Raw genomic sequence first — 18301 nt, 5'->3', positions numbered from 1 at the left:
TCACTTCTGCCTGCCTGCCTGCTGCCTGTCTTGACTTGGATTGCCCTTGGATTATTGTTTCTTGCTGCCTGCCCCGATCTTCTGCCTGTTACCTGACTACTCTCTGTGTTGATCTCTGATTTCCCTGTTTTGCTGTTCCCTGACCCCTGCCTGTTTGACGTTCCTTCAATAAAGCTGCAAATGGATCCTACTGAGTCCTCCAATTCATAACAGAATTCTTCGCCACTTCAGATCCAGCAGCCGAGAAAGAACCGAGACCCACCATGGACCCACTAATCAGTCTCTTCCGACTCAGCCAAGGTAACCGATCTATAGAGGAATATGTTGAAGAATTTTGTGAGCTCTGCCATGGGGTAGACTTGGACAATGCAGTCTTAAAGGATGGTTTCCGATATGGGCTTGAGGACATGTTAAAATACCTCATGCCTGACAACACTCCTCAAATGGACTTTATGTCAATATATTGAATTCGCTCTGAGGATAAGCTGCTCATCCTTTTCTGTGGGCCCTGTGGATGAGGGTTCCCATGAACTTACCACACCCATTGAACCAGAATTCTGCTATACCTCCCCGTACTCTCGTTACGTCTTAGCAGATCTTCCAGAGCCCTGTCACTTCTCAGCAGATCTTCCAGAGCCCTGTCACTTCTCAGCAGATCTTCCAGAGCCCCGTCACTTCTCAGCAGATCTTCCAGAGCCCCGTCACTTCTCAGCAGATCTTCCAGAGCCCCGTCACTTCTCAGCAGATCTTCCAGAGCCCCGTCACTTCTCAGCAGATTTTCCAGAGCCCCGTCACGTCTCAACAGACCGTCCAGAGCCTCGTTACGTCTTAGCAGAATTCCCCGAGCCCTCTACTGTTGAGGGGGCGTTTCCAGAGACTGTTCCTGTCACGCCAGCCACCAAGCTAGTCACCGGATCGGTCTATTATCGTCCAGGACTGGTATCCAGTGTGGCCGATTCCCCGCTGAGGTCAGTACGTGTTGCCATAAGGGCCATCGTGCAGGAGTCTCGTCCCGCTGAGACTATCCTGCATGAATCATGTTTCACCGAGACCTTCCTGCCTGAGTATCTTCCTGCCGAGCCTGCACTTCACGCCAGTCCAGTCGAGCCTGCACTTCACGCCAGTCCAGAGCTGTGTTCACCGCTGGTCCTGCCGCCCAGCACAAATCCTCCACCGCTGGTCCTGCCGCCCAGCACAGAGCCTTCACCGCTGGTCCTGCCGCCCAGCACAGAGCCTTCACCGCTGGTCCTGCCGCCCAGCACAGAGCCTTCACCGCTGGTCCTGCCGCCCAGCACAGAGCCTTCACCGCTGGTCCTGCCGCCCAGCACAGAGCCTTCACCGCTGGTCCTGCCGCCCAGCACAGAGCCTTCACCGCTGGTCCTGCCGCCCAGCACAGAGCCTTCACCGCTGGTCCTGCCGCCCAGCACAGAGCCTTCACCGCTGGTCCTGCCGCCCAGCACAGAGCCTTCACCGCTGGTCCTGCCGCCCAGCACAGAGCCTTCACCGCTGGTCCTGCCGCCCAGCACAGAGCCTTCACCGCTGGTCCTGCCGCCCAGCACAGAGCCCTCGTCGTCGCTGGTCCTGCCGCCCAGCACAGAGCCCTCGTCGTCGCTGGTCCTGCCGCCCAGCACAGAGCCCTCGTCGTCGCTGGTCCTGCCGCCCAGCACAGAGCCCTCGTCGTCGCTGGTCCTGCCGCCCAGCACAGAGCCCTCTTCGTCGCTGGTCCTGCCGCCCAGCACAGAGCCCACTGATCCTGATCCAGAGCCAGAGCTTCACGTCAGTCCGGCCGAGCCAGAGCTTCACGTCACGTCCCGCCGAGACTGAATCTGTTCCTGAGCCTGAGCCTGAATCTCTTCCTCTTTCCACGCCTGTGTCTTCGGACAAGATGGCCGACTCCACGCCAGTGTCTCAGGACAAGATGGCCACCGCCGAGCCAGTGTCTCAGGACAAGATGGCCACCGCCGAGCCAGTGTCTCAGGACAAGATGGCCGCCGCTGAGCCGGTGTCTGTCCCTGAGCCGGTGTCTGTTCCTGTTCCTGAACCAATGTCTGTTCCTGTGCCATGGTCACCTCCCTGGCCTCCTGAAGGGTCGTCGCCTCCTGAAGGGTCGTCGCCTCCCAAGTGGTCGTCTCCACCCTGGCCACCCGAGGGGTCTTCACCGCCGTGGCTGCCCGAAGGGTCTCTGCCCTGGTCGCCTGCACAGCCTGCTCCGCCCTGGTCACCTGCACAGCCTGCTCCGCTCTGGCCTTCCGTATTACCGCAGTCTCAAGGTCCTCTTCCGCTCCACGGACCTGGCCCTCCATCCCACCCCCGGATCCGCCTCCGGGCCACCTCCCACCTGGACAGTTTTTGAGCGTCTGGAAGCCGCTCTTTGGGGAGGGGCTATGTAACGGTCACCAGCTGGAGTGCCCTTGAGAGCCACCAGAGGGCACTCCACACCGGACTATCATATTTACTCAGACTACAATTCCCATCCTGCATCTACCTGGACTGATTACTTCATACACCTGCACTGCACTGATTACACACACCTGCACCTCATTCACACACACATAAAAGCCACTTCCACACTCCACTTCTCTGCGAAGTATTGCATTGCCACGGCCTGTCATTTCTGAGCGTTTACCCTATCCTACTGATCTAGTTGCCGACCTCGGATTGTTATCTCACTTCTGCCTGCCTGCTGCCTGTCTTGACTTGGATTGCCCTTGGATTATTGTTTCTTGCTGCCTGCCCCGATCTTCTGCCTGTTACCTGACTACTCTCTGTGTTGATCTCTGATTTCCCTGTTTTGCTGTTCCCTGACCCCTGCCTGTTTGACGTTCCTTCAATAAAGCTGCAAATGGATCCTACTGAGTCCTCCAATTCATAACAGAATTCTTCGCCACTTCAGATCCAGCAGCCGAGAAAGAACCGAGACCCACCATGGACCCACTAATCAGTCTCTTCCGACTCAGCCAAGGTAACCGATCTATAGAGGAATATGTTGAAGAATTTTGTGAGCTCTGCCATGGGGTAGACTTGGACAATGCAGTCTTAAAGGATGGTTTCCGATATGGGCTTGAGGACATGTTAAAATACCTCATGCCTGACAACACTCCTCAAATGGACTTTATGTCAATATATTGAATTCGCTCTGAGGATAAGCTGCTCATCCTTTTCTGTGGGCCCTGTGGATGAGGGTTCCCATGAACTTACCACACCCATTGAACCAGAATTCTGCTTTACCTCCCCGTACTCTCGTTACGTCTTAGCAGATCTTCCAGAGCCCTGTCACTTCTCAGCAGATCTTCCAGAGCCCTGTCACTTCTCAGCAGATCTTCCAGAGCCCCGTCACTTCTCAGCAGATCTTCCAGAGCCCCGTCACTTACATTTACATTTACATTTATTCATTTAGCTGACGCTTTTATACAAAGCGACTTACAATTGCTATATATGTCAGAGGTCGCACGCCTCTGGAGCAACTAGGGGTTAAGTGTCTTGCTCAGGGACACATTGGTGTCTTGCTCAGGGACACATTGGTGTCCCTGAGACACATTGGTGTCTCACAGTGGATTCGAACCCGGGTCTCTCACACCAAAGGCATGTGTCTTATCCATTGCGCCACCACCACCCCACCACCACTTCTCAGCAGATTTTCCAGAGCCCCGTCACGTCTCAACAGACCGTCCAGAGCCTCGTTACGTCTTAGCAGAATTCCCCGAGCCCTCTACTGTTGAGGGGGCGTTTCCAGAGACTGTTCCTGTCACGCCAGCCACCAAGCTAGTCACCGGATCGGTCTATTATCGTCCAGGACTGGTATCCAGTGTGGCCGATTCCCCGCTGAGGTCAGTACGTGTTGCCATAAGGGCCATCGTGCAGGAGTCTCGTCCCGCTGAGACTATCCTGCATGAATCATGTTTCACCGAGACCTTCCTGCCTGAGTATCTTCCTGCCGAGCCTGCACTTCACGCCAGTCCAGTCGAGCCTGCACTTCACGCCAGTCCAGAGCTGTGTTCACCGCTGGTCCTGCCGCCCAGCACAAATCCTCCACCGCTGGTCCTGCCGCCCAGCACAGAGCCTTCACCGCTGGTCCTGCCGCCCAGCACAGAGCCTTCACCGCTGGTCCTGCCGCCCAGCACAGAGCCTTCACCGCTGGTCCTGCCGCCCAGCACAGAGCCTTCACCGCTGGTCCTGCCGCCCAGCACAGAGCCTTCACCGCTGGTCCTGCCGCCCAGCACAGAGCCTTCACCGCTGGTCCTGCCGCCCAGCACAGAGCCCTCGTCGTCGCTGGTCCTGCCGCCCAGCACAGAGCCCTCGTCGTCGCTGGTCCTGCCGCCCAGCACAGAGCCCTCGTCGTCGCTGGTCCTGCCGCCCAGCACAGAGCCCTCTTCGTCGCTGGTCCTGCCGCCCAGCACAGAGCCCACTGATCCTGATCCAGAGCCAGAGCTTCACGTCAGTCCGGCCGAGCCAGAGCTTCACGTCACGTCCCGCCGAGACTGAATCTGTTCCTGAGCCTGAGCCTGAATCTCTTCCTCTTTCCACGCCTGTGTCTTCGGACAAGATGGCCGACTCCACGCCAGTGTCTCAGGACAAGATGGCCACCGCCGAGCCAGTGTCTCAGGACAAGATGGCCACCGCCGAGCCAGTGTCTCAGGACAAGATGGCCGCCGCTGAGCCGGTGTCTGTCCCTGAGCCGGTGTCTGTTCCTGTTCCTGAACCAATGTCTGTTCCTGTGCCATGGTCACCTCCCTGGCCTCCTGAAGGGTCGTCGCCTCCTGAAGGGTCGTCGCCTCCCAAGTGGTCGTCTCCACCCTGGCCACCCGAGGGGTCTTCACCGCCGTGGCTGCCCGAAGGGTCTCTGCCCTGGTCGCCTGCACAGCCTGCTCCGCCCTGGTCACCTGCACAGCCTGCTCCGCTCTGGCCTTCCGTATTACCGCAGTCTCAAGGTCCTCTTCCGCTCCACGGACCTGGCCCTCCATCCCACCCCCGGATCCGCCTCCGGGCCACCTCCCACCTGGACAGTTTTTGAGCGTCTGGAAGCCGCTCTTTGGGGAGGGGCTATGTAACGGTCACCAGCTGGAGTGCCCTTGAGAGCCACCAGAGGGCACTCCACACCGGACTATCACATTTACTCAGACTACAATTCCCATCCTGCATCTACCTGGACTGATTACTTCATACACCTGCACTATACTGATTACACACACCTGCACCTCATTCACACACACATAAAAGCCACTTCCACACTCCACTTCTCTGCGAAGTATTGCATTGCCACGGCCTGTCATTTCTGAGCGTTTACCCTATCCTACTGATCTAGTTGCCGACCTCGGATTGTTATCTCACTTCTGCCTGCCTGCTGCCTGTCTTGACTTGGATTGCCCTTGGATTATTGTTTCTTGCTGCCTGCCCCGATCTTCTGCCTGTTACCTGACTACTCTCTGTGTTGATCTCTGATTTCCCTGTTTTGCTGTTCCCTGACCCCTGCCTGTTTGACGTTCCTTCAATAAAGCTGCAAATGGATCCTACTGAGTCCTCCAATTCATAACAACTTTCAAGTCAGCATTGACAAACAAAACAAAAATCAATTGAGAAGTCATTGTTGCTTTTTAGGTGATACTGTAATCGGATCTATACTAACAACTGCTGTTTATTTTATTTTAAAATGTTTTGGGATTTTATGTTACAATTCTGCTGGAATTTGGGACACAGAAGGTAAGATATTTTTTAACCTGAAGATGGCGATATCTACATACACAGGACACTATACCTCATATTTACAATTGTAAACCTTGATTGAAAAGAATCTGCTGTTGAACATCATCACTACATCAACATGACAAGCAGGAATCAAAGCTTCTCCTCCAGCGCTGGAACACTGCTTTCAATGAATTTTTTTTTAATTTCCTAGCAAAAATGACTCCCAGAATCCGTTTTATTCATTTTTGCCTTTAATTTCTATGGTAAGTAATCAAACCGTTGTTGTAAATTACTGCATTATTAAAATGACATTGCTTGTATAATTGTGCTATTATGCATTCACAGGAAGCTTTGGGAAAGACACTGTTAATCAGCCCTGAGCTGTGAATATGAAACGCTTCAGTCTGCTCCATATCTTTTCTGGTACATTCAGCGCTCTAATGGCCTTCCTGAATATATACTGATGAAATACGAATTTGGATCAAGTAGCAGTTCTGAATTTGAAGACAGATTTGATGCCAGATTGGACTCAAACTCATATTTCGACTGTCAATCCAGGATGTGTGTGTGTCTGACTTGCTGTGTATTACTGTGCTTTGACAACCACTGTGACTCAAACACACTCAACGCTCACAAAAAAAAAATCCTGCATAAGCACCTGAATAGTATTTAATTGCTAATTACTTCCACGATTATAATGCCTCTATGAACCTAAATGCTTAGTACACAGAACGAGAAGTTATTATTGCTTTAACACATGGCCTATTTGCAGCAAAAGCTATACTGCTTTGTCAATTGCTCACCAATAACAGAATTTTCAGTTTTGAGCGTGAAGTTTTGATTACATTTAGTTATTAAACTCTGAATTAAAAAGGAATAAAGATATTCATATGAGTTAAACAGACATTGTTCCTGGTTATATTTTACAATATCGGGTCATGTATTGATTGTGAAGTCACTAACTACACACACACTATTCATAACAGCAGAGCCCCTCCCACTGCAGTCATTTATCTATCCAATCATTTTTATCATTTATCACATTTAGTTTAGTGCACATGTATATACCTCAAAGAAAGACACATAGCTAACCATAAAACCATTATCAAAACCCATTTAAACTGAGGAATCAACATGAACAGATGTCTACTAGTGATCGCCATAACAGTTTCAGGTGTATATAATAAGCACTTTTAACATTACATTGTGTTTTTGGCAATAGGAAGGAACTAGCTGATGGTTTAATGTTCTTTATTGTGATGTTTCAAATTTTATTGCAGGCGCATTTGCTGATAGAATTGGTCCAATCAACAAGGATACTAATATGATCAGAAGAGAAGGAGAGTCTGTGACACTGAGATGCTCATATGATACAAGCAGCAATTATGTCTATCTTTACTGGTACAGACAGTATCCAAACAGAGAACCAAAATATTTACTGTATAAAGGTGCTCGAGCATACAACGGACAGTCTCTTATACCAGACCATCGGTTTCAGTCAACAACATCCCAAACATCCACTGAACTCATTATTGGTAAAGCAGCTCTGTCAGATTCAGCTCTCTATTACTGTGCTCTAAGAGTTGTAGCCCAATGATACAAAATGCCTGAGAGGCTTTACAAAAACTCACATACACTATTACTGCTTTGAACAAAAGCAATAACATGAGTACTGTTCTGCCCTTTGGGTATTGTCCTTGCTAGAACAATTAGGACCTCTAGCGGTCAAGTTTGGTATTGCAGGCTGAATCAGGAAGTTTAGTTTCAAAAAGCACATGGTGAAGATTGTTCCAGCTGCAATAATCCTGTTACGTTTCGATTTCTCCTTAGCAAGAACTGCCTGTAAGTTGTTTATATATTTTCTGTTTAACATTATTTCTAATAATAGATTTGTGCTGATTTCATGTTGATTTGAAACATATATGGGTATAAATCTTTGATTTCATTTCGTGAACTGATTGTTTACTGAGACATTTAATTGTAATTAAGCCTTATTAGTATCTGTACGAGTGACAATTTCACCTTAGTGTATTTTTTCTGCTTGTTTTCAGTTTCACTCCTTTGTTCATGTCTTCATGCTCAACAAGAGTCTTTATTAAACGGAGCTAAGAAGCTATATTCTGACTCTCATGTTTTTCATGACTGGAGTTTGGCTGGCTGTCTAATTTTGGTTAAGAACACCAATTGGAGGACAGTACAGTGAAAAGGCAACTTTGGTTGGGGAAATTACGACATTGATTGTGTGCAAAGTATGAACGAGCACCATGGACGAATATAAGGATGGCGACAGAGCTTCTCAGAAGAGCGCGGCCAGCAGTCACACATCAGTTTCAACAGCAAGCGCAGCAGCAAGGGCCCGTGCGAAGGCTGAAGCAGCACGTGTCCGTGCATCCTTTGCTGAAAAAGAAGCTAAGTTAAAAATTGAACAAGCAGAGAAGGAAGCAAAAGCTCTCCTCGAGAAGGCCAGACTCACAGCTGAATTGAATGCTCTAACACTACAGAGGGAGGCAGCAGCGGCTGTAGCACAGGCAGAAATATTAGAGGCAGCTGAGGAACAGGTAAAAGTAACGGACGACAAAAGTGCTAGAAGATCATTAAAGGAAGAAAGTATGCAGCGTACAAACGATTATGTTACACAGCAGGCTGAGTTACAAAAACATTCACGCTGTCATGACTTTGTACCTGTTAAGCATGAGGAAAGCTTAGTAACTTGGGACAAATCACTTGAATCCTCGCCACTTATTCCTCGTCCAGAAAACCAGTTTAAATCGTCAGAGAGATGCATTACCATGTCTGATTCCTACTTTTCACCTCTCAAAATAAGCCCTAACATAGCAGAGACTAATAACGAACAGTGGCCACATCCTCAGTCGGGTGTTCGTACCAATCTGAATGCCACAGCTCAACCTTATAATCCTCTTCACTATGCTTCCCAGGCTGAACCGGTCAAAGACCCCCCAATGACAGAGTTCGTAAAGTTTCTGGCACGTCGTGAATTGGTGACTACAGGGCTCCGTCACTTCGACGACAGACCCGAAAGTTTCAGAGCATGGCAGTCCTCATTCTTAAATGCCATAAAGGAGCTTGACATCTCAGCTAGCGAAGAGTTGGACCTTTTAACTAAGTGGCTAGGCAAGGAATCAGGCCATTATGTCAACAGGATACGTCTCATGCACGTTAACAATCCTCAGGTTGCTCTCAGGAAAGCCTGGGATAGACTGGTCGAGTGTTATGCTTCACCTGAGATAATTGAAGATGCGCTGTTCAAGAAAGTGGATATGTTTACTAAAATTTACAACAACGACTCTGTGAGACTTAGAGAACTTGGAGATCTCCTCATGGAGATCTTATCAGCGAAGCAAGATGGATACCTGCCTGGATTGGCCTTTTTGGATACCGCTCGAGGTATCAGTCCTATGGTAGCAAAGCTCTCACACTCTCTTCAAGAAAAATGGGTAGCCAAAGGATCCAGGTTCAAAGCAGAACACAATGGGCTTTTCCCCCCTTTCTCATTCTTTGCTGAGTTTGTTTGCAATAAGGCACGCATCAGGAACGACCCTAGTTTCTCATTTACTCATTCCAGCGATATTCATTCTAGAGAAAGACCAATTCTCAGGACGGCAAGAATTCCATTGTCAACTCACAAAACTGATGTTCTCACTGACAAGAAAGTAGAGAACCCTGGAAAGTACTGCCCAATACATAACAGACCACACCCTTTGAAAAAGTGTCGCACTTTCAGGGCCAAACCTATTGAGGAGAGAAAATCCTTCCTCCGTGAGAATGGAATATGCTACAAGTGTTGCATGTCCACTACTCATTTAGCCAAAGACTGCAAGTTAACTGTCAAGTGTAGTGAATGCGAGAGTAATCGTCATGTCACAGTCATGCACCCTGGCCCACCTTGTCAAGGGCCCGAGCATTCTACCCCGCAATCGAGCTTCGGAGATGAAGGAGATGACAATGAATTGTCAACATCCACAGTGACGTCACACTGTACTGAAATCTGTGGTAAGGGGCAGCCAGGGAAATCATGCTCTAAGATTTGCTTGGTGGATGTGTTCCCTCAGAATCAGCCAGAGAAGGTTGTCAAAATGTACGCAGTACTCGACGATCAGAGTAATCGCTCGTTGGCAAAAAATGATTTCTTTGAGCTGTTCGGTATAGATAGCGAACCTTCCTCTTATTCCCTTCGGACATGTGCTGGAGTTACCAATATGTCTGCCAGGAAGGCCGAAGGTTTCATGATCTCACCAGCCGCAGGAGGTGCTTCCTTTGCTCTACCACCACTCATAGAGTGCAATCAAATATTGGCCAGCAGATGTGAGATACCCACCCCGAATGTAGCCTTGAATCACTCTCACTTGAGGTCAGTTGCAAGCAAAATTCCCAAACTCGATCCCAACGCTCAGATCCTTCTCTTACTGGGAAGAGACATCATTAGGGTGCACAAGGTCAGACAACAAATTAATGGCCCACATGATGCACCCTTTGCCCAAAGGTTAGACTTGGGTTGGGTGGTAGTTGGTGAGGTATGTTTGGGAAACGCCCATATACCTAGTGTGAGCACCTTCAGGACCAATATATTAGAGAATGGTCGCACCACTTACCTTTCGCCCTGCACCAGTTACATGAATCTGAAAGAGGAAGCTCCTTACAGCGGGGAGCCTAATGCTGCGTTCACACCGGACGCGAATAGCGCGTCAAATTCGCGCCTGCCGCGTCTAGTTTGACGCTTGACCACTTTGTGTTAATTCGCATGTCTAACGCGCGTAAAAACAAAAGTTTGAAGCGAAATTTACGCGCGTCAGAGGTGAAAGTTTTGGCGGCCATCTTTTTTAGATGTTTATCGAGCATTAGCGTTAGCATTAATCGAGAGAGTCACCGCTCGTATATGCTCTGGAGAGCAGAAACAGCTGCGTAGGGGACATCGTCGCTGTACTCGGATCCACCAGACCCTCCGGAGGGTTTCAGGAGTTTCACAATTTGCTCCAGGAGCTAGGTTTGGTGGACATAACGGTGAGGACGCTGACGAGGACAGCGTAGGCCGTATAAGGCCTCGGCCTCGAGTGGTCGCTGCCTGTCGAGCCCGCGCTCTACAGCCCGGCGCGAGGTTCACCCTCGCCCGCACCCACCTAATCTGTCATTTATTTTTGTTTTGATAATAAATGGAGCCAGCCTCCAAAAGTGAAACCTGTCCTGTGATTTTTGTTTTTATACACTAAATTGTGTTTGTTGTCTTTACATTAGAATAATAATGTTTCATATAATCTAGAATAGATATGGAATAAATAGCATTCAATACAAAATGAGTATCTCTCATATATTGAAATCGAGTTTTTATGTGAAAGATTTGCTTTGTTGTGCATTTTAGTCATATTACAAAATAATTTATTGAGGCCAAACATAAAATAACATTATAAACTGTCACTTCACCACGTGACAGCAGCAAGCAGGCTCCTGATTGGTTAACGCGGCGCGAATTCACGCAGAAGTTCAGATTTTTCAACTCGGGCGGCAGACGCGAATTCGCATCAAACCCGTGAATGCACAAATAGCACTAATAAAATCATTCGCGCGTAACGCGCTTAACGCGCCAGACGCTCAATTCGCGCGAACTTGACGCGCGAATGAGGCGTATTCGCGTCTACCGCGCCGTGCTCTACGCCTCATTCGCGCCGCAGGAATTTTTTACGCGCGTAACGCGTCTTTGCATTGACTTAACATTGAAATCACTCGCGCCTGACGCGCTATTCGCGTCCGGTGTGAACGCACCATAAGGGTATTATCCTCGGAGCACGCAAAGAAAACAGCCTTGGTTGTGATGTGTTCCAAAGAACCGAGAACGATAATAAACTAGCCCCGTCCATTGAGGACACAGCATTCTTAAAGATCATGAATTCAGAGGTTTACAAGGAGGTAATGTAGAGCGCGGGCTGTAGAGCGCGGGCTCGACAGGCAGCGACCACTCGAGGCCGAGGCCTTATACGGCCTACGCTGTCCTCGTCAAGAGGTTTACTCAGTTGGGTCGCCCCATTGCCATTCCGAGAGCCAAGACAAATACTTCCCAACAATCGTGTACAAGCTCTTAATAGATTTCATTCTCTGCAGCGTACTCTTACTAAGAAACCAGAGATGGAAAAACAATTTGTCTCTTTCATGAAGAAAAGCCTGGAGAATGACCACGCTGAACCCGCACCACCACTGAAGGAGGGAGAGGAGTGTTGGTTCCTGCCGATCTTTGCGGTTTACCACCCAAAAAAGCCAGATCAGATCAGGGTGGTTTTCGACTCCAGCGCCCAACATCAGGGCATCTCCCTCAACAACGTCTTGTTAACAGGCCCCGATCTGAACAATAACTTGTTAGGAGTCCTTCTTCGATTCCGTAAGGAACCCGTAGCCATCACAGCTGACATCCAACAAATGTTCCATTGTTTCAAGGTCAGAGAGGACCATCGTAACTTTCTTAGGTTCCTCTGGTTCAGAGACAGCGACCCAACAAAGGATGTCATAGAGTACCGCATGAAGGTACATGTTTTTGGCAATAGCCCTTCCCCGGCTGTTGCCATTTACGGGCTAAGACGAGCTGCTAGCGAGGGTGAGAATGTACATGGCTCAGATACTCGACAGTACGTGGAAAGACACTTCTACGTGGATGATGGGCTTGTGTCCCTACCTACTGATGATCAGGCAGTGAGTCTCCTTCGAAGAACACGAGCATCTTTAGCCGAATCGAACCTTCGTTTGCACAAGATTGCTTCAAATAGCCCGGTTGTTATGCAAGCCTTTCCTCAAGAGGAACACGCTAAGACTATAAAGGACTTAGACCTTAGTGGTGAAGTTCCTCCTATACAGCGTACTCTTGGGTTGTGTTGGGAGATAGCAGGCGACACCTTCACCTATGATGTGTCATCTGTCGGCAAATCATTCACAAAACGTGGTGTGCTGTCCACTGTGAACAGTATCTTTGATCCACTCGGCATAGTCTCTCCGGTCACCATACAAGGCAGAGCTCTATTACGGGAACTCTCAAACTACACCTCAGAATGGGATGCTTTACTTCCTGAAGAAAGGAGAGGAGAATGGGGAACATGGCAAGACTCCCTCCAGGACCTAAAGCAACTGCATATTCCTCGAACCTATTCCTCAATTTCCCTTTCTGAGGCAAAACTTGTAGAACTGTGCGTTTTTTCTGACGCCTCCACTAAAGCAATCGGCGCAGTGGCTTACCTCAGGGTCATCGACCATGATGGTAGCAGTAATGTCGGATTTGTCTTAGGTAAAGCCAAACTAGCACCGCAACACAAACCTACTATTCCACGTCTCGAACTCTGTGCTGCAGTATTGGCAGTTGAAATTGCCGACCTGATATGCCATGAGATGGATCTCAGATTGCATGCTGTAAGATTCTACTGTGATAGCAAAGTAGTCTTAGGGTACATACACAATGAGACAAAGCGTTTTTATGTGTATGTGCATAACAGAGTTCAACGAATTCGCCAATCTTCAAGGCCAGAGCAATGGGTTTATGTACCGACTGAGCTCAACCCAGCTGACCATGCTTCTAGAGGAGTTGCTGCATCTCAACTCAATAATTCGACATGGCTCAGGGGACCACCATTCCTCTCCAAACCATATACATGCTTGCAGGAAGAGCCTGAATCCTACAAACTTGTCTGTCCAGAACATGATGTTGAGATAAGACATGATGTCCTCAGCTATTGCACACAAATTAGACTGAATGGCTTAGGGACAGAAAGATTCAAGAGATTCTCTACCTGGATGACCCTTGTAAGAGCTATTACCCTTTTGATCCACATCGTTCACACGATCAAATCCAAGAGTGGTTGTGGAGAACATGCAGGGTGGCATTGGTGCAATAAACTTGGATCCGCACAAGAGTATTCGCTAGCCTGGAACACCATTTTGAGAGCAACTCAACATGAGAGCTTTCCTATGGAATATGCAGCCCTTTCTGAAAAGAAAGCCCTACCAAAGAACAGCCCTCTCTTAAAACTTGATCCCATTCTCAACGAAGGGTTGATCAGAATTGGAGGGAGGTTGAAAAATTCTCCATTAAGCTCCCATGAAAAGAACCCCTTGGTTCTAACCAAGCACAACCACATCTCCATTCTGTTAGTGCGTCACTACCATGAGAAAGTAGAACATCAAGGGCGTCATTTTACAGAGGGAGCCTTGAGAAGGGCTGGTTTCTGGATTATTGGAGGGAAAAGGCTGATTAGCTCAGTCCTACACCACTGCGTTACTTGCCGTAAGCTCCGTGGGAAAATGGAGGAACAAATAATGGCAGACTTGCCTCCTGAGCGCTTAAACATAAATCCCCCGTTTACCTATGTGGGATTGGATGTTTTTGGACCTTGGATGGTCAGAGCGAGACGCACCAGAGGTGGACATGCAGAGAGCAAGCGCTGGGCTATATTGTTTACTTGCATGAGTATAAGAGCGGTGCATATTGAGGTAATCGAATCAATGGATGCTTCCAGCTGCATCAATGCTCTGAGGCGATTCTTCGCCATTCGAGGACCCGCAAAGCAGCTAAGGTCTGATTGCGGCACGAACTTTGTGGGAGCAAGTAAAGAGCTTGGACTGAACAAGTTGCAACAGGAGGAAAAGGTTTTCAGATATTTGAGTGTGCAGGGCTGTTCCTGGGAATTCAACCCTCCTCATTCTTCACACAGAGGAGGTTCTTGGGAACGAATGATTGGGGTGGCCCGCAGAATTCTCGATTGTATCCTACTAAGGAAACATACTGCTTTCTCCCATGAAGTCTTGTGCACATTTCTGGCCGAAGTTTCAGCCATCATCAACGCCAGACCTCTCATTCCTGTATCAAGTGACCCTCAGTCTCCATTCATCTTGACTCCAGCAATGCTGCTTACTCAAAAGGGAGCAGTTTCACCTCCTCCAGGGGTATTTGGTGACAGGGATCTTCTTCTCAAGCAGTGGAGACAAGTACAGGCCCTTGCCAATGAGTTCTGGCTCCAATGGAAAAGGGAGTACCTACCAACCCTGCAGAGTCGCAGGAAATGGAATGAGAATCGTCGCAACTTGCAAGAAGGTGATGTTGTCTTCCTGAAGGATAACCAAGCTGCTCGCAATACATGGCCAATGGCAGTGGTCACTTCTGCTATTCATAGCCAAGATGGAAAGGTACGAACAGTTAGTTTAAGGACCACTGCTCAAGGTACTCCAAAGACCTTCACAAGGCCTGTTACAGAAGTCGTCCTACTCTTACCGTCAACGGATTGAAAGTTTGTGCTAAATTGTAGCAATATGGACTGTGGTGTCATAAACACCAAGCGGGGAGTGTTCTGCCCTTTGGGTATTGTCCTTGCTAGAACAATTAGGACCTCTAGCGGTCAAGTTTGGTATTGCAGGCTGAATCAGGAAGTTTAGTTTCAAAAAGCACATGGTGAAGATTGTTCCAGCTGCAATAATCCTGTTACGTTTCGATTTCTCCTTAGCAAGAACTGCCTGTAAGTTGTTTATATATTTTCTGTTTAACATTATTTCTAATAATAGATTTGTGCTGATTTCATGTTGATTTGAAACATATATGGGTATAAATCTTTGATTTCATTTCGTGAACTGATTGTTTACTGAGACATTTAATTGTAATTAAGCCTTATTAGTATCTGTACGAGTGACAATTTCACCTTAGTGTATTTTTTCTGCTTGTTTTCAGTTTCACTCCTTTGTTCATGTCTTCATGCTCAACAAGAGTCTTTATTAAACGGAGCTAAGAAGCTATATTCTGACTCTCATGTTTTTCATGACTGGAGTTTGGCTGGCTGTCTAATTTTGGTTAAGAACACCAATTGGAGGACAGTACAAGTACCAAACCATGGACATATCTTTTTGTAAACCACAGAGATGATAATAAATGAGAGGATATGTAAACACCTGTTGAACATCAAAAAGGGGTTCCCCACAGTACAGTATATGCTTACCTATAGTATATCCACTGTTTATGTTTTATGCTGTATTAATGGGAATACATTTTAATTGTAAATTAAGAAAACAGACATTAAAAATAAATAATGAAACGGTGTCAAATTATATGTTTATTTATGTTTCAAATAACATTCTGGATTAACTTCTGGTTTAAGTATGGCCTATCATTGACCTACAATTCATTAACAGTTTTCATTTTATTATTTAAATATTTGTGTATTTATACAAAACAATGGAAAGTGTAATGTCCATATGTTTTATTATCTGACTGTATTACATTCAGCCCCATGTGTTGGAAATCCTCCCTGGAAACCAATCATTTTCAAAGGTAAAGCAGCTATCAGTATTAATATGTGATGTGTTACCAAAAATAAATAAATGAATAAGTAATGTCACAGTAGGGACATGTTTACAGTGAGAACATTTCAACCTTTTGCAATTTACCATAAAAACCCAGGAGAGGGTGCACTCTATAATTATATTGTTAACCAAGTGCATCTGACAGTGCAATGAGATCCTCCTCACTATCAGTAACAAACCAATGCTTTGAATAACAGACTTCTCTCTTAGACCTATACTGGAACAAACTGCTTGGATACCACTCTATCAAACAATGCAACTATTGTTAGAAGCGTTAATATTTGCATTATTTATTCTTGGTATGTAAACTTACTACATGTAAATTTACGTAATTTTTTATTGAATAATACCATTTTTGTAACATTATTATCATATATTTTCAGAATGCAGACCAGAGGATACTGTTGATCAGCCAGATAAACATGTAACTAAACCTGAAGGAGAATCAGTCACATTACAATGCAAATATACTGCATCTACAACAACACCAGACCTTTTCTGGTATATCAAGAGAGCAAATGACATTCCAAAATACATGATGAGGAAAAACAAATATGGAGGAGATCAGGACATTGAGTTGCAGGAAAGATTTCTCTCTAAAGTGTCATCAGAATCATTTCCACTGACAATCCAGGATGTGTGTGTGTCTGACTCTGCTGTGTATTACTGTGCTCTGAGGCCCTGGGTCTTTTATCACAAGCCACACCCACATTATTAATATAAAGCATATCAGTTCTCTAGGGCATTCATACCTATAATTTATGTATTAAGTATGGTATAATTTATCATTCAAAACAACATAGTACAATTTTCCACACTTTCAAAAACAGTTCAGATCTGAAATATCAACATGGAGAGGTATTTATTGATCCTCATAATTATATCAGGTAAATCACAATTTTAACAACTCTTAAATACATGTTAAGCAGTGCATCATATCAATGAGTACAGAGTAAATTTTACATCAATTATGCATGTGTGTTTGTATGTCTCCTTTATTCATTGAAATAATTGGATTTGTGAAGTGTCTTATATTACTTCCAGGTGTGTTTGCTGACAGCATTGGGCCAAGTGACGAAGATACGAATATAACCAAGAGAGAAGGAGAGTCTGTGACACTGAGATGCTCATATGATACAAACAGCAATAATGTTTGGCTTTACTGGTTCAGACAGTCTCCTAATAGAGAACCTCAGTATTTATTGTATAAAGGTGCTCGATCATACAGCGTATATGATAATATACCAGACCGTCGGTTTCAGTCGACTACATCCCAAACCTCCACTGAACTCATTATTGACAGTGTAACTCTGTCAGATTCAGCTCTCTATTACTGTGCTCAAAGAATTGGATATCCCAGTGATACAAAATGCCTGAGAGGCTTTACAAAAACTCACACACAATTCTTGGTTTAAAACTCAGTTTTCAAATGTGTATTATACCACATGTACCACTGAGACTGTAAATATCAGAATGTGGTAACACCTGCTGAACAGTTTAGGAGTGTGTTGAAGAGAGAATTGGTGACATGATAATGAACTAGAACAAGTTGCTGTACATGTGCTTTACAGCTAAATAAATTAGACATTTACAACCTTTACTTTTGTTTTTAAGTTTAAATTAAAAACATACAATAAATATATCTATACAAAACTAGCACTGTGTTATCTGACTTCTTATATTTTAACTAATATATAATAAATAAGAAAGGGGAATTATAGAAGCTGTTTCAAATTGATTTAATATGAACTGCAGGGAAGAACAATGATTGTTTAATAAAAACTGGAAGACAGCCATTTGCCTTGTAGATTATTCTAAGATCCACAGTAAGAAAATATTGCATTAAAGAGTCACCGTATCATAAGATTGATAAGTATTGATTACATTTACAGTAATTCACATTAGTTGCTCTGTATATTTACATTATGAAAGAAAAAGGGATAGATGATTGGCTCTGATGTCACTGACTACACCCACACTATTCATAAACAGTAGTATAAATCCATGCATCCATCTACATCAATTCATTTATCAAAAGTGTATACGGGTGCATATGTATGAATCTCAAAAATTATAAATAGCAAAACCTCCTAAAGCTGTTATCAAAACCCACTTGAGACATTGACAAGGTACAGTTTTAGCATGGAGGCCTGTCTGCTAGTGATTCTCATGACAATTTCAGGTGAATATATTTCATGCTTCAAAGATCAAATGGTGTTTTTAACAAGAATGATTTTTTGATTTATGGAAAAGGGCTGATGGTTTAGTGTGCAATTGCTCTATG

Source organism: Leuciscus leuciscus (genome assembly GCF_965113295.1).
Source record: "Leuciscus leuciscus genome assembly, chromosome: 6".
Classification (NCBI taxonomy): domain Eukaryota; kingdom Metazoa; phylum Chordata; class Actinopteri; order Cypriniformes; family Leuciscidae; genus Leuciscus; species Leuciscus leuciscus.
Note: the sequence above shows the minus strand (reverse complement) of the source record.